The following is a 22,937-nucleotide window of genomic DNA, read 5'->3' as shown; positions in this document are numbered from 1 at the left end:
AGCTTGTACCAAATTGCATGTAGATATCTCATGTTCCCACACACGGAAATGATACACTAGATCGTCTCTCACACTGATCCCGAGATGATGACCTTGAGCAGTGTTAGTGGGATGAAGCTTGTGACCTTTTGGGAACAGGATTATGATAATATGTATCAGATGTCAAATCTCGTGAGTGTCATGGAGACTCCATTCAGCTTACCCAACAACAATTCTAACTCCAGAGACATTCTAAAGGATTGGGTAAAGAATCCAGCTCGTTTCAGGATGACACCCAACCAAGTCTACAAGACAAAGATATTGAGGAAGATGTCCCAATACTTGATCATATTTTCTTGTCGACTGTATGGCCAAGCAAGCACGGAAACCTTCCCATAAATTTGGGTGGTTGCACTGGACCAAGTGGCTAGAGAAGGAAAACCATGTAACTAGTCTAGCATACTGGCTCATCAGCTAAAGGAGTAAGTCACGAAGACTCGACAGTCACCCGAAGGTATGCATGCAGAGATCTACATGATCACCTACATCCTTGATGTATTCTATGCCCAACATGAGTTCCTTGGCTTGGAATGGGCATGGTCACCGATGGAGATTGTTGTGAACACATATTTCAAGTTGTTTTCTGAATGCAACTTCAAAGGAGTAATCACACAGTTGTCTGACCATTTTGTCGTCCCTTTGTACAAAATGATATTTCAACAAGATCCACCTTGTATATCAAAGGAAGCAATGGAGGCATTAATAGGTATTTCAAATTAGTATGCCTCACCGTCTGACACTTTCATCCAAATATTCAGTGCGGAGAAGCCTCCGCATCTTCTAAAGTTTTCCTTGGACGTACTTGTCATGCAAGAAGTAGCATATCACATCTCGGCAGGATTGACAGCTAGACTGCAACGGAAGAATAAGGCACCTTGGCCCACTCTTCCATTGCATAGTGGGTTATATGAGATTTGAAGTATCAAGCAAGCAGATGCTAAAGCGGAAATGATGAAGAAATACCCATTTGACCTCCTATGCTACAATCCGTATGACCCACATTGCACTGTGAAGGATCACTGCACGAGAGTTCAGTTCAACTAGATCTACAGGGCATTTCATTGGGCCGAGGAGGACCCATGGAGATATTTCTACAGTTTCTTCAGCCCCAATGAACCAATTGGATTCGCTCTGGAGTGGTTAGTGAAGCAACGTGAAGCAGCATCACAGAGAGCACTAGCAGTAGTAGTAGTGGCAACAGAGCTAAGCATATCAGTGCGCGACAAAGGGAAGAGGAATATTATCGATCGCATGGAGGAGGAACAAAGCTACAAGTTTTGAGTGGATCCACTTGTAGAGAAAGTAGTTATGGCTATAGAGGCAAAGAGGCAGCAGCGTGACAAGTGAATCACGTGAAGGCAGAGGGATAAGAAGAGAATGGACGAAGCATAGAAGGAGTTGCATGAGCTAAGGGAGCAACTCTAAAAAGAAAAAGATGTGTGCCAACAGGAGACAGAAGTGCAATAGTAACAGATACAATAGGGGCGCATCTCATGTAGACAGACGAAGCAGTTCCTGTACAAGTATTTGATTCATCTAAATAGCTGGCATCATGCAAACAGTGTGAACCATCACAGAGGCAAGACTTTGCTCATGAGATAGAACATGCACTTCAACAGTTGGATGTAGACATGGAGCAGTAGGAGTTGGAACATGATACCAACCTCATGCCTCACCACAAAGAGGTCAACTCACTTGCTTCATTGGAACATGATACCAACCTCATGCCTCACCACAAAGAGGTCGACTCACTTGCTTCAATGCATCAAGAAGAAGAGCAAGTCTCGGGTGACCAAGGAGGTACTAATATCCATGGTGATTATCCAGAAGAAGAGATGCATAACATCTCATTTGATGAAACCCAACATAGAGTTGTGTAGTCTCGCAGAGTGTCAACTATGGATGATCAAACATACCCTGCACAAGTTGAAGAATGAGTGATCATGACTGATGTGTGCAAGCATCCAGCTACTTTGGCCGATGCAACTAGAGTGTATGCCGAAGCCACTAGCTCAAGTGTTTGTTTTCTTATAGCTAAGAATGAGTGAATGGCGAAGGAACTACATGTGGCCAAGTAAGGAGGAGACTTGGTGACAATGTACGCCCGAGCTAAACTAAGGAAGGTAATACTAGATGAAGTATTGTCCCTCGACACAGTTATGTGAGCATTGTACTCCAATTTTGGTACCGTGCCCAAGGCAGTTGTCCATCTCAACAGATGGCAGTAGTGATGTGCTAGGAGAGCACACATCTTGACAAACATACATGCTACTGTTGATGACATGCAAACATGGACGATGAAGTACAAGGGAGCCCCACTTCACTTGCCAAATATGATGAGGGCAAATGCGGTTGAGCTGAAAACACGTATCCAGAGTTAGATCCAGAACTATGAGTACCTCCTCCAACTCATCACTAGCATACAAGATTCTGATGCACGAGTATTCAAGAGCATGGATGTTGTGGTGCAGAAACATGTGATCCCATCACTTAGGACTCTCACACAAGTGAAGAGCAAGAAGTAGGTCTGACTAGAACTTGACTTGTACTTTGACAAGTTGATGTGCATTGCCACCATCCCAAACTTTCCTATCAGTGCAGGCATCATGCACAAGTATGTTTCTTGTCTGACCACATTGAAGACAATGATGTGCATGCTTTTAGACGAGTTGGATCGAGGAGCTTGAGAAGTGTACCCAGATTCTAGGGACACGAAGGTCAGGTTTCAGACGGATGTCACCGCGGAACACACGGAAACTATTAAAGACTATAGAGATTGGCATCAATATGTTACTGTTGATCAACATGAGGATGTTGAGCAGTTGGACTTCTATAGTTGTCTAAGTCAGAGTGATGTCTAGTTTGTCTTGCTCAAGCCATTGTGTTCACATGGGTACATGTGCATTGTAATTTTGAGTCATGTCAAGTGTAATTCAAGTGTCAATAGTGAATGTAACAGTCATAGAGTAGGTGAAAAGTCATGAGGGTAGTTGAACAGTCACAAAGGTGAATGTCAAGTGCCACCCCACCCTTTGCTATAAATAGTCCCTCATAACTCATTGTACAGCCTTTTGGTCAGCCAAGCTTCTGTTAAGACTATATTGAAGAAAGCTTGGATAGTTTTGTAACACGCCTTGGCTTCTCCACTGCACGAAGCTAGTACATCTCTTTGGAGGAGCACGCAGATGTGGTTGTAACATTTCACTGTTGGGGCTAGTAGGTTTACATGGATGTATTGTATGATTGGAACTTACACTTATTTATATAATAAGATCTAGCACACTTTCATGCATATGTTGTTATTGTAGTTGGACTGCTCGGGTTGCTTTAATTATGTATGTTGTTCAACTTACGTATTTGTGTATGAACTGCTTCGTATGCAATTATATGAATCTTGTGCAGATGTGATGTTGGTTTAACCATCACTTTGGATTGTCAACTGATCTGCTTTCCAGCTTGTGATGCATCTTCGCTCGTGTCTTCCCTTCCCAGTTGAGTATTGATACAGGTTGTCAAGGGGCACACTCATCCCAACCCACTTGTTTTAGAACCTTTCATTCACCTTCCTTGACTCACTGCAGCAGTCACACCCTTACTACTGACAGAGTTATCTTACTTTCCTCTGTACGACATCGTAGTCAAGGAATTACGTTATGACCCATTGATAGGACTCCTACACCAAACGGTCTGAGGTCTAATTGGGACTTCTTACCAGGGAGATCCCCTTGACATGTTGGCAGGTCCAACACCGTCAACAAGTCCACATTTGAACCACAAAATGTAAATAAAGATAGCAAAGGTGAATGTTGGGTTAAGGATATGCATGAAGAACTTGACCAAATAAAAAAGAATCACACTTGGGAATTAATTCCTAGGCCTCATGATACCAATGTTATTGGGATAAAATGGGTATTCAAAAATAAATTGAACGAGAATGGAGAAGTAATTAGAAATAAAGCAAGACTCATTTGCAAAGGTTAGGAATACAATTTGAAGAAACATTTTCACATGTAGCCAGACTTGAAGCTGTAAGAATGTTTCTTTCCTTTTCAAGCTTTCATCATTTCAAATTTTATCAAATGGATGTTAAATCTGCATTTTTAATTGGGAACCTAGAAGAATAAGTCTATATCAAACGAAGTGAATGGTTTGTTCCAGGAAATGATGAAAATCGTGTTTGCAAACTCAAGAAGGCATTATATGGGCTAAAACAAGCCCCTCATGCATGGTATTATCTCCTTGACAGGTATCTTCAACAAGAAGGATTCACTAAGGGGCCTGCAAATAACAACCTCTATATAAATGTGGATGATGGTAAAATTTTAATTGTTGTTGTTTATTTGGATGAAATCATATTTGGTAGAAATGAAGAATTCATTATTCAAGGGTTTGCTTCTGTCATGCAGCAAGAATTTGAAATGGCTTTACTTGGTGAACTAACATGATTTCTTGGTTTACAAGCACAAAAAGCAAAGAATGACATCTTTCTCTCACAAACAAAGTACCTCAAGAAAATTCTGAAGAAATATGGAATGGAAGATTGAAAAATGGTATGCACACCCATGGTGACAGGATGTAGTCTCAGTTTGCATGATGATTCTCCTACAGTCAACTAACCAGAATACAGTTCCACGATCAGAAGTTTTTTTATCTTACAGGAATAAGACTAGATATCATGCATGTAGTTTTTTTTGTTGGACGATTTCAATCTAATCTAAAGGAAATTCATCTTCAAGCAGTCAGAAGAATCTTCAAATATCTACAACGCACTCAAGGCTTTGGTTTATGGTATCCCAAAGATGTAGATCTTACTCTTAATGCTTATATAGATGCAGATTGGGCAAGAAATGTTGATGATAGAAAAAGAAAGGGTGGAAGAGAATTCTATATGGGGCCCCGCTTGGTATCATTGTTCAGCAAAAAACAAGGCCCAATTTATTTATCTACTACAAAAGAAGAATATGTTTCTGTTGCATCTTGCTACACACAACTTCTCTGGATGATGCAGACATTACAGGTTATTCAAATGAATTGTTCTCCACCCATTTCCATTCTATGTGATAATATAATTGCCATTAGTATTTCAAAAAATCTTGTTATGCACTCCAAGACCAAGCATATTCCAATTAAATATAATTTTCTAAGCGAATGGGTGTTTGAACAAAAGTTCAAACTAGAATATGTTCCCTCTAAAGAATAAGTTGTTGATATTTTTACAAAACCTCTTCCACGTGATGCATTTGAATATCTCAGACAGAAATTAGGAATGGTTTGTGCTTCGTCACTCTGTTGATTCTTCAAGTTCAGGGGGAGTAATACATATATGTCTCGATGATGACTCCCATGGTTGCTTTTTATGTTCGTGATTGCTTACATTACTAACAATGCATCAGATGTCGTAACAATGAACTAGCATAGACAGTACAAGCTTAGGAGGAGTTGAAGATAAGAGGTTTCAGTATTTCACTTTCTGCACGCAGATCCTATAAAGACAAGTCGTGTATATGTGCGAGTTATGAACTAAACAGTTGCATATATCTTGGTATGATGAAGAAACAAGCTCCAATTTTGCTTGTTGGTTCTGAAATTGTTTGAGTACAATCTGCAGATATGGAATAGGTTCATGGGGAGAATTTTCTATGCTTCTAATAACGAATTGTTGGCATTATATTTTCTTTAGAATTCCTTGATACATAATGATGATTATCAATGGTGATGTTCCTTATGTTGTTGAAGTTCTTTATTAATGATGAAAAAGTGCATGTTGTTGTTCAAATTATTGTTGATAGATGCTAATGATGCAGATCCTACATCACATATGATCGTTGTTTAAGACTATCTTGGTATTGCTACCTCACTATAGAGGTCATTGGTCTTAGTTTTAAATGTCATATCTTTCATTTGATATAAAGGTCATGTAAAGGCCTATGATGTACTCATTGTAAAATTCATTCATGTATGGACTGTTTTGGTCAAGTATTTTTGGGCATATGATGTAATTTGTAACCCCATTGTGATTGGGTGGTTGATGTAATAATGAATTCAAATATGTAAACCCACTATGATTGGGTTATTGATGTAAGTTTGTGTCCTTGGTGATAAGAAAAGTCATATTAATATGAGTCATAGAGTCATGTACTTCATTATGCATCCTTCAAAATTTTCAACATGTGCTCACGGGGAGCATGGTCAGTATTTAGAGTTCACGCTCAAAAATTCAGATCTATAGTGCTCAAGAGAGAAGCCTTCATTCAACATTGGTTAGCCCTTTTCTAGTGATGTCAAAGGGGGAGAGTAACTTGGTGTTTGAAAAGCTTGGTGCTTAGCTTAATGTGTTTTATAGGTATTTACGGGTTGTGGTGACCAAACACCAAAGTGGTTGCCATCAAGTTCAAAGGGGGATATTGTTGGCATTATGACTAATGTGTTGTCTTTGATGGAAACCTACTTGATGAGTTATCATTTGATGGAAACCTGCTTGATGCAAATGTCAAAAGGATATGTCTACATGTGACGGAAAAGGATTATCAGTTCAAAGACAAAAGAATGATAAAGATGAAGTTTGAAGAAGTATATGCAGGTTTGGTGAAGCAAAGTCAAGTATATGTAGGTTCTATGAAGAAAATTCATGTACACACTCAGGTTTGGTGAAGAAAAGTATAGTATATGCGGGTTTTGTAAATAATAGTTGCGTACACATGTGGGTATGAAGAAGAAAAGTGCATACATATTTTGCACCATCGTATTCTAAATACCAAGGGTCTTTACCATGGTATTGACCTGTGGTATTAATCCCAACAACAGATATTTGATCCCGTCTAAGAATACCATCGGCATTAGTATGGTTTTGACCTGTGGTATTGGATAAGGGCTAAGCTATATAAGGAGATGAAGATCAAAGTGGTAGAACACATATTTCATTAAATTTGGAATTAAATAGTGGATCTAGAATTTCAAAATAGACAAAAAACTCAATTTTGTTGATGTCCTTGTAATAAAATATTTCCAATTTTAATGAAGTATGTGTTTTAAGTGTGTGAAAGTGATGAATATTTCATAATTGTTAGATTTGAAGAAAGTATGCATGTAATGGGCTATTAATGATTTGCTTGATCTAAAACTAAGTATGCACCCAAGAATTTGATGATGGATCAGATCCAATAGATCTGAAATGGAAATGTTGATTATGGGTTGATTTGATCAGTGATGATAGTGTCTTGACATGTGATTTTTTTTTGTGTATGTCGAGATCTGGGTATGTCCGAAGTTCTGTGATGCAGCGAAGGTTTGTGCCATTAATTTCAGATTTGTACGCAGGTTTAACAACCTGAAAGGCATGTACACAAGAAGGTTTAAAATAGGTGAGTCACGTATATATTCAGATCTATACACAAGATTGATTCTGGAGAAGTGCGTATACATGCAAAAATGTTTTAAGAAAAGTGCGTATATAAGCTAGGGTTTTGCTAGAAAAGATGGTTGATCATTTTAATCAGTCTTGTTGTTTTTCTGTTGTCTATCAACGAAGTCTTACTTGATGATCTAGGCTTAATAGTGATATTTTGATTGAGGATTATTTGATTGAAGAATGATGAAGCTACTAGTTGTTTGTGAATGAAGATCAATGATGGTTCTGTGATTATTTCATAATGATATGTTGGATCTATGTATGATTCAATGTTTTTTTCATAGTGACAGTGGTTCAGTTTTAGCGTTCAATGTTTTGAGATCTATATGTGAGTATGCTTCAAGGAAGTCGTGTATACACGCGGGTTCGATACAGTAAAGTAGTGTATATATTCTGATAGTTTATTGATCTCGGCCTTCAATTGATTTAGTAAGATGATGCAGTGTTTGGGCTCAAAATTAGTACTCTGGTTACAATGATCTAACGGTTCTGGTTGTTTGAGAATAAGTTTATTAGTTTGGGTTTCAGTTGATTTGGTAATGTGTTGATTCAGTTGGGTCAGAGATTAGTTGTTACAGTTCATGATTCTATGATTTGTTGTAGTGATCAGTGTCAACTTTGATATTTGGTTTTGAGCTTAAATGATGGTAGTGGGTCTAGTCTAAAAATTTGATGAAACTTGGCCCATAGTTGTGATGTGTTGTATTAGGTGGATCCAGTATGAAAAAATATGAAACATGGTCCACAGAGGTGTTAAGGGTTGGAGCCTTTAGTGAGGGAGTTGAAGCTTACATCTAGTGGTAGCTGGTAAATCAGATCGGGGGGTTGGAGCTCCGTTCCAGTGGGTGCTGGAGAATGAGAGAAGGTTATAGCCTTCTGTAGGTGGGTTCATGTGTGCTGATATGAGTCTGTGCCAGTGCAAGATTGTAAGAATTTTTCTTTATAATAAAAGGAAGACAGAGACGAAAACAACGATGGTTTTTTCCCATATTGGGTTTCCACCTAAAAATCCTCGTTTTCATGGGTGTTGATATGTTTCTTATGTTGGATGGTTTATTTTGTTCTTACTACACATGGTTATAGTTTATTTAATGTTTAATGAAGTACTGATGCACTGGCTCAAGATAAACAGATGATGAATTAATTGAAAAGTAAGTTTATTGGGTATATGTTAGTTGTATGAATAAAAGTCGTGTACATACATGGGTTCCCTTCAGTAAAGTCATGTACATAAATATGGATATGAAATTGAAAATTTTAATGATTTGAAATACCCCCCCCCCCCCCCCCCCCCCCCCCCCACCCTTCTCATTATTTTTCCCAACAAAAACAAATATATGAGAGAACATGCAATAATTTGGAAATTTGTAGGCCTCTAGCCCTTAGAAAAAATCAGGTTTAGTTGGATATAAAAAAACTAGACACTCAAAAGGTATCTCAAGAAAAATTTGGGGTCCAAGGCTTTATTCATGGCCATATTCAATAATATAAAGGATAAATATTGCATATTTTAGGGAGGACCATATTTCATGAATTCAGTTGGCTTATTCATGAAGCCGTGGGTTTAGAGATTCCACCTTGACAAAGAACACTTTTTGCAACCCCAATCTGGATCCATCTTTATTCTCTCACTCAAGAATTTTTGGACCCTAAAATCTTAGAAATAATTGGTAATGCCATAGGGAATTTTGTTATGATCTTGAATATTGCAAAGCAAGCCCAATACACTTCCTATGATTGAATTTTTGCTTGTCTAGACATATCCAAGCCCCTCCTAGCAAGCATTCAATTAAGAAGTGAAGATGAAATATGGGAACAACTAAGAAATTATGAGAAAAAACCCTTTTGATGCTAAAAATGCCATGAATATAGCCATCTATTATGAGAATTCCCAATAAACCAAGTCCAACAAAATGCACAATTAAATTTTTCCTCAAATTAAGATGGTTTTACTAGGGTAACCAATAACAAGAAGAAAGAAAAAAAAGGAATAGAGAATCCAACATCTAAAAATGCAATAGGCCATTATCAGTACATGGTCCTTCAGTAGCTAAAAAAAATTAGACATATATGGAAGGAGAAAATCGAAAAACGGAAGAGACTAGGAAAACTATCTAGCTACCACCCAAGCCAACAAAATATGTGCATGCACAACCAACTGAAAAAGATTATTAGGAGGATCTAGAAATGGAGGATAGCACCCAAGATTTTTTTGATGTAGAAAATTTCAAGGAAATAGACCTGTAAAACGTTGAACTTAAATTTTTTTAGAGGAATGGAGAAACAAAGACCTAGCAAACATTCCCAAGGAGAAAGTTCAAATCAATACAGGGCATACATATGAAATTGAGAACTAATTCTTCGATAAGCTCTCACGAACTAGGTAATACCCCTAACCATAGCTCTTATTTTTCCTCATGGAATCAAAAGAAATACTCCCATATATCAATTGAGTATTCTAAAAGAACCAAATAAAAAAGGACAAAAAATCAATAGCCAATTACTACACGACCTAGGGGATTACTTATTGAATATTGGTAAAGTGTCACCAATGGATGTCATCATTCAACCCTTATATCAACATCATCATTGAAAGTTATATCATGGAATGTTAGTGGTCTTAATGGGAAATCCAAGAAAAGACTCCTGAAAAACCAAATCAACTAAGAACACCCTGACATCATGATGATTCAGGAAACAAAATGCTCTTATGAATCTTTGAACAAGCTTTTAAAGAATGTATGGAGAAATTCTAATTATTTATCCCAGAATGTCGAAGGAGCATTAGGAGGTATTGATATCACATGGAACCTTTCCTTAGTCACTCTTCAAGGTTCCTTTTATCTACTTTGTATCCTAACTACTAAATTTCATCCCATTGGTTCATCCAATTCAAGTTTCATAACCAATGTTTATGGCCCTAGTATTTTGATAATAAAGAAATTCCTTCAAAAACTACAAAGAGCCCCAAATCTTATAGGGGAAAACTTATGGATTATAGGTGAGTATTTTAACATGATGAAAAAACTCAATGAAAAGAAAGGTGGGATTTGTATAGTTGATGAATAAATCCCCCTCTTTGTGGATTTTATCAATAATGCCGAACTTATATATTTGACCACATACAACAGATTTTAGACCTGAAACAATAAGCAATGAGGAACATATCAAATAGATTCAAGACTAGATAGATGCCTCATAGTAGAGTCTCTCTATTTTTTAGGCACCAATTTTGAGGCTTCTATTCTCCCTTGCCATCATTCGGATCATTGGTCCATAGAACTCTCTATGGACTAGATTGGTAGTCCTAGGAACAGACCCTTCGAATTTGAATTTTTTGGTTACGACATCCCGGTTTTTTCTCTAATCTAGAAAAATGGTGGAAAGAATCAAATCATTTTCATCAGACCCTTCTGTATCGCTTCCAGTGATGGTTAAATTATTTCAAAATGAAAATCAAGAATTGGAATAATTAATATTTTAGTAAAATCCACAAATAAAAACTAAATCTATAACAAGATATGGCCACCATCCAACAACAAATAATATCAAATCGAAGATATGAGGAATTGGAACATCAAGAAGTTGTCACTCACCTCTAGCTAAAGGAAAGATTGAAGCAAGAATAAATCCTTTAGAGACAAAATCTTGAGTACAATAACTTAAACAGGGAGAAAAATATACTAAATTATTCCATAAATCCATGACCAACAATGGACAATGTAATAGAATATCAAGCATAAAAACATCTAATCACTAAAATGTGGAAATACATGATGCAACAGCCTAGGAACTCATGAACCATTTCCAAGCCACACTCATAGAAACGGTTCCAAATAGAAGGCATACTATTAAGAAAATAACATAGTACATTCGAAAACTTGTAACAATAGAACACAATGATCTCCTTTTGAATGAAATCACCATGCAAGAAGTGGAAGCATTTATAATGGAAATTCCTAAACGCAAGTACCTGGGCCTGGACAGCTTTACCACTGACCTCTATGATGCTTGCTAGAAAATTTTTGGATATGATGTTTAGAATGTAGTAAAAGTCTCTAGACACTCGTACTCTATATTAATAGCCCTCGATGCTATTGTTATATCTCGTATTCCTAAAAAAATCCTGTGTTGATTCTCCTTCATGTTTCTGACCTATTTCCATATGTAATGTTGTATATAAAATCATCCCCAAATTTATCGCAAACTAACTAAAACCCATTCTACCCTCACTCATCTCTCCTGATAAAACTAGTTTTGTGGATGGAAGATAATTTTTTTGGATAGAATAATACTAATTCATGAACACATTCACTTGCTTAATTTCAATAAATCTCTAGGTATTCTCATCAAACTTGATATTTCAAAAGCATTTGACAAATTAATCTAGAAATTTATTTTTCACATCCTCATTTCTTTTGGGTTTGCAAAAATATGAATTAATTAGGTTCTCTCCCCAATTTCCAAAAAATATATCTCCATCCTAGCTAATGGGCTTCCATCTCCCACTTTTGTCCCCTAAAGGGGTATTAGGCAGGGAAACCCCATTTACCCTTACAAATTTATGTTCATGGATGAAGGGATGGGAAGATCTATCAACTAATCCCTATAGCTTGTCCAACTAAAATGTCTTCCTCTTGGTTCCCATGATCTCCCTTCTTGACACCAACAGTTTGTGGACAATACTCTTCTCTTGAGCATCCCATTTTCAAAGAAGCCACTACCCTTAAAAACATTCTTCAATACTTCTTTGATTCTTCGAGAACCTCCATTAACATGGAAAGATCTCAAATCTTGTTTTTTTAATACTTCACCATATATCCAAAGTCACATATCCCTCTTTCTTGGTTTTGAAAGGATCTCTCTTCCATCCAAACACCTAGGAGCCCCTTCGACTGGAAATCCTCTCAAACAGAAGGTATGGGAAAATAATTTTCTTAAATTTGAAGCCAAACTTTAATTTTGGACTTTCAAATCACTTAGTCTAGCTAGTCTCTTGATCTTGCTCAAATTTGTCCTTCAATCCCTCCCCACATATCTTCTCTTAACAATGGAATCCCCCAAATCCATCCTAAAGAGGATCAGAAATATATAGCGTGACTTTCTTTGGGGGTGCCAAAAGAGACAAAAAATGGGCTCTAGTTGCATGGGACAAAATATGTCATCCAAAAAAGGGATGTCTTGGTCTTCATGATATTGATATTCTCAATAGAGTCGTAAGTGTTAAAACTTGGTGAAGATGGACCAAAAACCTGAAGGCTTTATGGAGAAAAATGTGGAAACACAAGTATTCCCCCAATACCCAGAAATATCAACTCATTATAATGATAGGAAACATTAGGGGTTATCATATCTGGAATGTTGCTTGGAGCCAAAAACATATTTTCAGGAGAAATTTTTTTGGAAAATCAGAAACAGGGACAATACAATATTTTGGGATGACTTGTGAGATCAGTGATCAAAATTAGCTCAAAATGTACAACTCCACCTAACCATGTACTCCCTCATCTCCAAGGGCCAAATCTTAGTTTCATATTATTGGGACTCATCCCCTTGTACTTCCCATTGGTACAATTAGAAGCCATGTGAGGAATGGATTGAGACTCCCTCCCATAATGAAAGCACAATTATCAAGAAAGAATTAGCAAACAAAAGAATTGTAGTTCAAGAGGGTAATGATATTCTTCATTGGGGTTATCATTGCTAAGGAAATTTCAAACTCTCTAAAACTTGTAGTGTCTCACAAGAAACAATAATGAGGATGATCAAAGAAAATGGAATAAAATATGGAATCTCAAACACTAGCCCAAAAACACTCTCTTTTATGTAGCTTCTATTGTGGAACAAAACTTTGGCATGGGACAAGATTCAAAGCCATGGTTTTTAAGGCCCCTCAGTTTGTATTCTCTATTTCTCCAATTCAAAAAATGACAATCATATTCTTAGAAACTATAGATTCTCTACTTTTATTTGGTACCACCTTGCTATGTTCTTTTAACAGATCGACAGAATAAAAAATAATGTCCTCTCCACTCTACAAATCTAGTGTGACTCCTCTTTTACTAATCCTATTGTCAAAAGAACATGGAAACTCATCCGAGGATTCATCTTATGGGATATTTGGAAGGAGAGTAACAGACAAACATTTAAAAATATCAAGGCCTCTAAATACTTTATTTGGAAATATATCCTAAATAAAATGAGGGAAGAAATTTCTAATCTTCCTTGTTCCTTTAAATATTAGGAATGCAATGAACCTAAAAATTCATTCTAACCAAAATGGGTCTATCCCACTATTCTTTATGGTAGACCCCTTATGTCCCCAATTTCTTCCCTTCCAACCCTTCCTTCCCATCCCCCCCTCCAAAGGGCTTTATCAAACCTAGCTTTGACAAGGCCTCGAAAGGAAATCTAGACCAAACCAACTATGGTTATGTATTTCGTAATGCCAATGGGAAAATACTACATGTTTATGTAGGTGCCATAGGTCTCAACACTAATAATGTTTCTAAAATTTGGGCACTAGAGCAGGTCTCTCAATTTCTATCTACAAGCAATTTCACAAGCTCGTTATTGAAGGATATTCCAAAACCATTATCATTATCTTCCGCAAAATCCAAAGTGGATCAAATCCTTCCAAATTATCTAAGAGTAGGTTGGAAGCGTGAATGGGTAATACAAAAAAACTTCTGGAAAAGATAATAGCTCCTCTCCTCTCTCATTTTTGCAAAGAAGGCAACAAACTAGTTGACAAGCTAGCGAATTTTGGTCTTAGCATAACAGTGCATCCACTTGAATTGGATTAGAGTGAGGAAATTTCAAAATCCATTCAAAATCATTGTCAAGATATGGTTATGAAGTACTTTATCCCCCAAGGAGGGTGACCATGAGTTGGCATTCCACACACCCCCCCTCCCCCACCTTGATATGATGCCAACTCACACAAAAGGGGGTTGCAGCCCCCAATACACTTGGTGCATTACTTGCACTCCCATCACTTCATCAATCATGGATTGAAGAGTGAACAAGTTTAAATGTAATTTGAATATTGTAAGTGGTGTAAGGTGGCATAGGAGGACTCAACAGGAGAATTCTATCATATTAACAAAGCTAGAGAAAAAAAATTAACATATAGACCGCAAGTTGACCATTCTATCTGAGAGCTACGCCAATGTCTCTTTCTTCTTGAATGAGGGTAGTGACCAACTAGTGCAGATACTTGGAGATTCTACCCAATAATATCTATGACACTAGTTTTTGCTTGCAACACTACTAGTCTTTATTGTCTTCTCATATCAATGTATGTCAAGGTTAAACTTAGCCAGCCTATTCTTATAAGTTCATATTTACAATATCCTTTAGTTAGACAAGGTCTTAGCAACCTCGAGAATTTGAACTTATGTTATTGGTCTGGTTTCACTTCGGGCATAGTAGTAAGGTAAAAACAAATAATCTATGTAATCCTCATTTGGCATAGAAAAGTGTTTAACTTCAAATAAAACAATTTGGTGAACATCGATAGACACCAATACATGATAGGCATCAAAACACTTACTTCATAATACATCTTCCATGACACTTTGGTGATTCAAATAAATAAATTAAAGGGTTGTTAATATGACATCATGTGTTGGTTTAAAAAATTAAGATTATTTTGCAAAGAGGTGTATATATAATAGGTATAGAAAATGTTTATGATAAAGATAACGTGGGGCATAAATAGATGTTGCATTAAAATCCATTATAATATTTATAATAAATAAGTAAATAAGTTAATGTCAAACATAAATGGATGTTGGATTAAAAATCATTATAATAAATAAGTTGATGGTTGAGAAGCTTAACTTAAATTGTAAATAAAATATAATTTGTGAGTAAAAATAATTTATTGAAAAAAACTAATTTTTATTTATATATAAAACAATTAATAAAATAAATAGAAATTAAAATTGATATGGAATAGAAATTGAAATTGATATGTATATCAAAATCAACACATTGGCCTTGACATGTACATTAATATTAATAATTGTGTGTGTGGGTGTGTCTGCATTAAACATTAACATGTACATTAGAATTAACACATCTAGAAATTGACATGTACACTAAAATCAATGCATTAAAAATTAAATAGAATTTGAAATTAAAATTAAAAAATTGTAGTATATATATTATATGTTTTGGTGGGTTTTTTAGTATATTTTCCAGTCTAATTTTCCAAAAATCCAGTAGGTATTTGTTGAATCAGAAGTTTGAGTTGTGAACTCTCTACAATCTAAGTGCCCTGGGTTTTTTCAAGGTGTTGAATCAAAATATGCAATCAAAAACTCATTTAAACAACAAAGATCAATATTTGACCAAAAAAAAATCCATCATATTTTGTCAAAACTCCAAAATGTATAATAGCTGGGCAATGCCAAATAAAAATTGACATTGAAACTGAAATCCAAAAAGAAACTAAAATAAAAACAAAAATTGAATAGAGATTGAAATTAAATAAAGATAGAAATTGACATGTACATTAAAATTAAAGCATTGGAAATTGACTTGTACAGTAAATAAACAATTGTATATAGAATAGAAAATAAAAATTCAAACTAACATGTACACTAAAATTGACAATTATGTATATTTATATTGAATAAAAAAAAAATGGCATGTATACTAAAATCAATGTATCACAAATTGAAATAGAAATAGAATTTGACATTAATTATAAATTGAGATTGATAAAGAAATTGAAATTGAGATATACATGCCCTATAAGTTGACATATATGCCAAAATCAATGACTATGTATATGTACATTTAATATAAATAGAAGTTGACATGTACATTGCAATCGATACAATGAAAAGTTAATATTGATAGTACATTTTTTTTTCTTGAGACCTATTTTTAACCTCAAAATTCCCCTAATGATTTAGTATTTCTAAGGACATTGTAAATAATCAAAATAATTCATATTTTGAGAGTAAATATTCTTGCACAACCTAATAAATTAATTTCCTAGTTGTGATGATTATTTCCTTGTTCATATCGTTAATGCATGCTATGTGTTCCATAATACGTTTTGCTTTATGTTCATTTTCATATATACCTCTTCAATTTTGAAAGCTTATGGATGCTTGGATTCGAATGAACAACTAGTATATCATGTTTCATGGTAGAGCAATGAAGACAAAATCCTCATGGTTCAATTAAGTTATGTGTTTTACATTGTATGCATTTCATAATAGTTTTATTTCATTCTTTGTATGTATCCCCCACTTATACCTAGTTTTTATTCCTAATAAAACTCTAATTTTACTTTCAATGTTATGTTTTTTTAGTGCTAGGTTTATCCCCTTGAAATTATTAAACACGTTATTCATTATACCAAATAAACTAATTCCCTAGTTGTAATTATTCTTCCCTTGTTCATATTATTAATGCATGCTATTTGTTCCATAATATGTTTTGATTTATGTTCATTTCCATATATCCCTCTTTAATTTTGAAAGTTTATGGTTAGTTGAATTGGAATTAGCAATTAGTGTGTCATGTTCCATGGTAGAGAGCCAAAGGTCAATTCCTCATGGTTCAGTTGTGTTATGTGTTTTATATTATATGCATTTCATAATTGTTATTGTTTCATGCTTTGTCTCGCTCCCCCACTTATGTCTAGTTTTTATTCCTAACGAAACTCTAAGTTTACTTTCAATTTTCTTTTATTCTTAGTGCTAGCTTGTCCCCCTTGAAATTCTTCAACACATTATTCATTATACCCCATATATCTAAATATCCATTCAAATCAAAATTACACTCCTCTTCCCCAAATTCGAGTGTACCATTGAACTCAATGCTCTGTCAGAGGAAGTGTGACAAACCTCATGTCAACATTCAAGGTCAAGTCTGGGTGGCGGTCATGCGTTGCAGAGGTCATTCAATGTGGTTCACTCATATTTAATCGAGGGTGTCCATAACATTCCCTCTAGTTCTTGCTATAGATCATATTTAGTAATACAATCTTGTTACTGCTTCAACTTATTTGTCTACATCATTCCCTCCATCATTCTATCTTCCATGTGGCAAGTTCAGCAGAAGAGGGAACCGTAATTTCATTTATACATTCCATGCTTCATCACACCAAGCACCATCACACTAGACAAAAAGGAATGGTTTGTGAACACAGAATGGCTCAGGTGGTGGCAAAGGTGAGGGTCACAACCCCTCCCTCTTTGGCATGGCCAAAAGGAGGAACTCTTTGATCAGGATATTCCACTCCATATTCGTTATTTAGTTACAGCCATGGAGGCAGAGGAGTGTTTTCGTTTGGGTGATGGATATTGGTCAGTGAGAAGCCGTTAGTGTGTCATATCTAGAACATGGAAAACATGAGGGAAGGAGTCGAATGTTGAATGATGGAAGCTAGTGTTAATATCAATAAAATTCATCTCTCTTTTTGAAATCTCTCTAGATCAATTAGCATTGAACTTTCCCCCATCTCTCCAACTCTATAATCTACCAGCTCCAAGGAAATTTCTACTACAATGGACTCTTCTCTCTAAATGACCATTCATCCTAGCCATGGCACTCCAGATGCATAAGAAAAGGAAAATATGCCATAGAATTTTGGAATTTCCCTATCCAACAAGAGGCCAGAGCCAAAAGTCGACTTTCACCCAAAAAATTCTACCAACACAAACCAGGCCACCAAAGGAGAATCCTCTCAGCCTGGCATAAGCTCTTATGGTTGTGTGATTGAATGGGAGAATCCTCTCTGCCTGCTAGAAGGTTAGGATGATCCATTTTCCTATCTGGACATGTTGGAGCAACAAAAAGGGCCAAAGCCAAGAAGTGTCAACTTCAAGTAGTTCACGACCAAGCAACTAGCATGACCAGGTCCCTCGTTAGGCTATATATGCTTCTATCTTCCTTTAATTTGTATAGTTATTTCAATTTTTCTATTCGAACTAGGAAGCATCATTTTTGTAATGCATATGTCCAGATTGTCTTAAATTCTCATATGCATTCTAAAAGGGATATTTTGTTTTCCCATATATGGGTAGATGGTCCCTCACAAATTCATTTCAGACTAGAATAGGCATTTTGCAGACCTCTCCTCATCTGAACACAAGCTTCTACGAGTCTCCTCAGTTTGTACTCTATGTAAATCAATTTTGGTAATGTTAAGTTCTCTACTTGCTTACAAAAAAAAATACACTCTTAATTCAATTTGGGACTTATGATGCTGCAGACCATCCAAAGACCTTTATGATAGAGGGTTTCTTCCTTTTTTTTGTTTTTTCGAAGAAATTTTTTTGTGTTAAACCCTTTATAATGAAAAGTTTAAAATAATTATATAGTATTTTTAATTTCATATTCTATCTTCATTCAAAGAAAAAATTATATAAAATCAATAAAAATTGTATACAAAAAACTTAAGGGAAATTAAATTGAGAATTAAAATGTTAGTAGGGTCATTGTAAACTATCAATCCTTTAAATGCTTCAACGTGATGGATAAAATTCAAAATTGATACATTTTCATAAGGAAGGTCGAAGGTCATATATATGATGTTAGGCCCTTTAATATTAGTGTATCCCCCTTATTTTTATTGTTAATGTAGCCCCCAAATTGTTATTGTTGTTCTCATGTAGTCCCCATATTGTTATTGTTGTGCCCTATAGATGCCCACTATTTTTATTGTTGTGCCCTTACATTATTATTCTTATGTAGGCTCTAATTATATTGTGACCCCTTAGACTCCTATATATACCAATGCGGTCTTGTCATTTGTGTCATCCAATAATTGTTTATTTATCTAATTTTAAGGAGATTTCCCCTCGAAGAGGCTAATTTTCAACTCTTTGATCTATATTTTCTTCTTCTTTCTAATATGGTTTGTTGGCTTAGGGGTTCCTAACCCAAGTTCAAAGTTATTTATTCCAACCAGCAAAACCCTGCACTGTTGGCCCCTTCGGCAACAACCCGCGTAGCGCAGGCTGCAGTCTCACCCGAAGAAGTATTGGGGGATGCAAGAACCAAGTTTCCGCATCTAGAGACATGTGTGATGTCTTCCAGCACTTTATATTTGCCTTCGCATAGATCGATAGAATTTTAGGGCTCGCTATTATAACTAGGTTAAGTTTACTTCCAAACTTTCGCAAAGGTCCATGATTAGTCCCTGCGGACCTTAAACAGTTGATTTACCTACTTTTGCGCATCGACAAGTAATCTCGCAACGGATTCCGCATAGATATACTCAATTCATCATAAAACATAAAAAAGAATAGCTTTTAACTTTGCAGAAGTATATAATCATTCAGTTCACATATTATTAATACACATTTAGTTAATTCACACAGTGTTCATTTAATATTTCAGAAAGCATATCATTAATCGACAACATAAAATATAAACATATTCAATGGAAATACTCAGTAATTCTTCAAAAGACTGTCTTTATTGATCTTCAATTCATTGATTACAGACTCTCCTATCCTATGCACACAACTACAAGGGTCCGCGAACTCAGTTGCGGACTCTACCCAGGCCTCCTGTGCACTCAGCTGTAGGAGCCTTCCCTTCTCTACCTAAGCATAGGAAGCAAAGCCTTCCTTCCTTAGATCTTGCCCAAGAGAATAAAACTCTTCAATGTACCCAATTCTCTATCAAAACTTACTTCTAAGACTCGCTAAGACTCAACTATTTATAGCTTTCCTAATACAATACCTTGGCCTCCGACTCATGGGTCAGTCTTTAAAACCAACCAAAAACAACGGGCTAAGACCCCTTTGACTCTATCTATCTATGCACTCTGCATCCACATTTTGCAAAGAATTTACATCTTTTACAAAATTATTTACAAAAAATGACTATTTTAACTCAATTCTACCCCTAGGGACCTCATCCCAATAGGCCCCCAACATAAACATCATGACTCACCCTCGAGTCACTCAGCTAGTTGTTCCAATTTTTGGCGGAGCTCGCTAAATGCCTTGGTCAATGTCTGGAGCTCCATTGTACTCTGTTCTATTGCTTGTTGTACCTCCTGGACTAGTTTCTTTGTGGTTGGCCCCTCTACTGGTAGTTGTGTAGTCCTCTATGTCTCCTACATGGCCTTTAGCTTCTCATGAATTTTTTGTGAAATTTGGTTGGCTTCCTCTGTCCAAGGCTGAAGCTGGTCTCTTAGCAAATCTTGCTTCTTCTGCAATTCCTGGATTTGTATCAACTTAGCCTTCCCTTCCTCCAAGCGTGTGAAGTGTTGGACTGGCGCCAACATCCATGTCATCGTGTTGATCTCATTATACTATTGTTGCGCTTCCCTGATTTCTGTGTTCAACTGTTGTACCATAGGATCCTCCTGCAGTGTATCCCATAGGCACATTGCCTGAGTGAAGAGTTGGTCGCAACTCTACACTGCGACATCTAGTTGAGACATGGATTCTTTTATAGCCGATCCTCTTTGTTCCTAAACCTCCAGCGGTGTGGTCGGCTAAAACTTCAACTGCATCTCAGCTATTTGCATCTGAAGGTCGAAAGTCACCTTATCAACCTTTTCCTTTGAAGTGCGCACTGCAGTAGCCAATTTCCTCACTTTAGCTGAAGCCTCTGCATCGTCGGGTATATTAAACTCAGGTATGGACTTACAAGCCTGCTTAATTGTTGTTACCAGGTTCTGGAACTGTTTCCGCAACTCCTCCTGTTCCTTCAGTGCCTGAATTTTTTCTGCAAATCGCTGCTCATTATTGACTTTAAACTCACTAATGACAGTGACCATGCATTTTTCTCTTCTCTTTAACTGATCAGAGACCCCCTAATGTAGCGCATGAATAGTCTAGAGTGGAAGCACGATAAGGTTCAATCCTATATCTTTCACTGTGTTGAGCACTGCACGATCCTCATCCAATTCCACACGGACTGACCCCTCTGGCAAAGGAAAGCCTCTGAGATCCAAAGTTCGTTCAATCTCTATGACTGCACTACTTCCCTGTGTTAGGCTCTCTTGCACATCGCTCACCTTCCTGACATCCACCATAATCTTGTTCACCTAGATCTATAGCTCGCACAAATCCTTCTGGATGCTTCCTAGCATATGCATGTATTGTTGCTCAAATTTTTGTAGCACATATGTCGTTGTGTCCCGTATCTTGTTGTTGATCTCACCAAGATTGCTTACAGTCAACACCATGGGATCTAGATGTGTTTTCTTATCAGACTTATGCTTCTTTCTTTGGCCACCCATCTATTCATGTCCGCGTTTCTTTAGAATGAATGGAGTGCTTTGCTCCTCACCGCCCCCTCCTCCCTACTCTGAAGTTTCTTTTTCATCAATGTGGTGCGAAGCATACTTCTCACTTTCCTCAAAATCTTTCCATTCTTTCTCTACCTACGCTTTATCAGAACTCTATTCCTTTATGCGTGCCTTCTTTGGAGCTTCCTTAGCAGCCTCCTTATTCTTTTTCTCGTTCATTGTGTGCGCAACTTTCTGAGTGGCTTCCTTTCGCTTTTGCGCAGCAAATATCTCTGCACGTTTGTTGGTTGCCTCGTCTAGCATTTTAGGTTCACACCACTCTGGTGGCCAATACCCTACAACTTCCTCCACATTCATCTCGAACACTAAATAAGGTAGTACATTCTTCTTGGGATTCTCGGCAGTTTGCGAGGAAATCTTGGTAGAGATACTTCGACCAATTACACTGCACACCCTTCATGCACTATGTAGTAAGTGATACAACCGGCGTCGAAACTTAGTCCGTGCAACACTTTCTCATGATCTTTCCTATAAGGATCTGGGCAGCGAACTAGATTTCTTGGTCTTGTATTGAAAAAATTGAGTACCCTCGTGACTTCTTTACATGACCATACTTCTTCTTCATTTTATCAGCTAACTCCTTTTCCCCTATTTTTCCTATAAATTCCTTGGCAGGGTCTGCTCCTTTATGGTGAAACTTCGTTACCCTATGGATCAACATATATGTTATTGAAAAATGTTGATCGAGCCACAGAATCCCATCGTGCACTGGCGCGAGGAACTGGTGCACACATACCATATTGATAGGTGAGCATGATAGTGTGGTACTAACAACATATTCAGCAACCCCAACTGCTCAATGCCGCAGACCCACTTCATGGGTTCTAACTATGTAACACTTTTGTCATTATAGTATATCTTCGTCATATAGTTATGGGTCGCTAGATGTGGAAATTTTTCCTGATCCGCGAGGTCCCAGTCCTCCAATTTCAACAGCGGGATGCGTGTAATCTTAGCTCCTTCAAATGTGACCTACTCTGGCAGTAGGGGAGTGGATATCCCAAATTTTCCTGAATCAGGATACTTGGTCAAATTATTATTTCCCTTCTACGAAGGGATGTACTCAAGTAGCATAGAGATGGGCTCGACCCCCTCGGCATTGAATTCTTCGACACCTTGGTACTCCTCTTCCTCTAAATCCACTACTTTTTTGGATTCTTGTCCTTTTTCTTCTTCGTTTGTGCCTCTGTA

The sequence above is a fragment of the Pinus tabuliformis genome, chromosome 7 (genome assembly GCF_031772625.1).
Source record: "Pinus tabuliformis cultivar Carrire ecotype Pingquan chromosome 7, CPIR1, whole genome shotgun sequence".
Taxonomy (NCBI): domain Eukaryota; kingdom Viridiplantae; phylum Streptophyta; class Pinopsida; order Pinales; family Pinaceae; genus Pinus; species Pinus tabuliformis.
The sequence above is the reverse complement of the archived record's forward strand: the minus strand, read 5'-3'. Positions refer to the sequence as shown.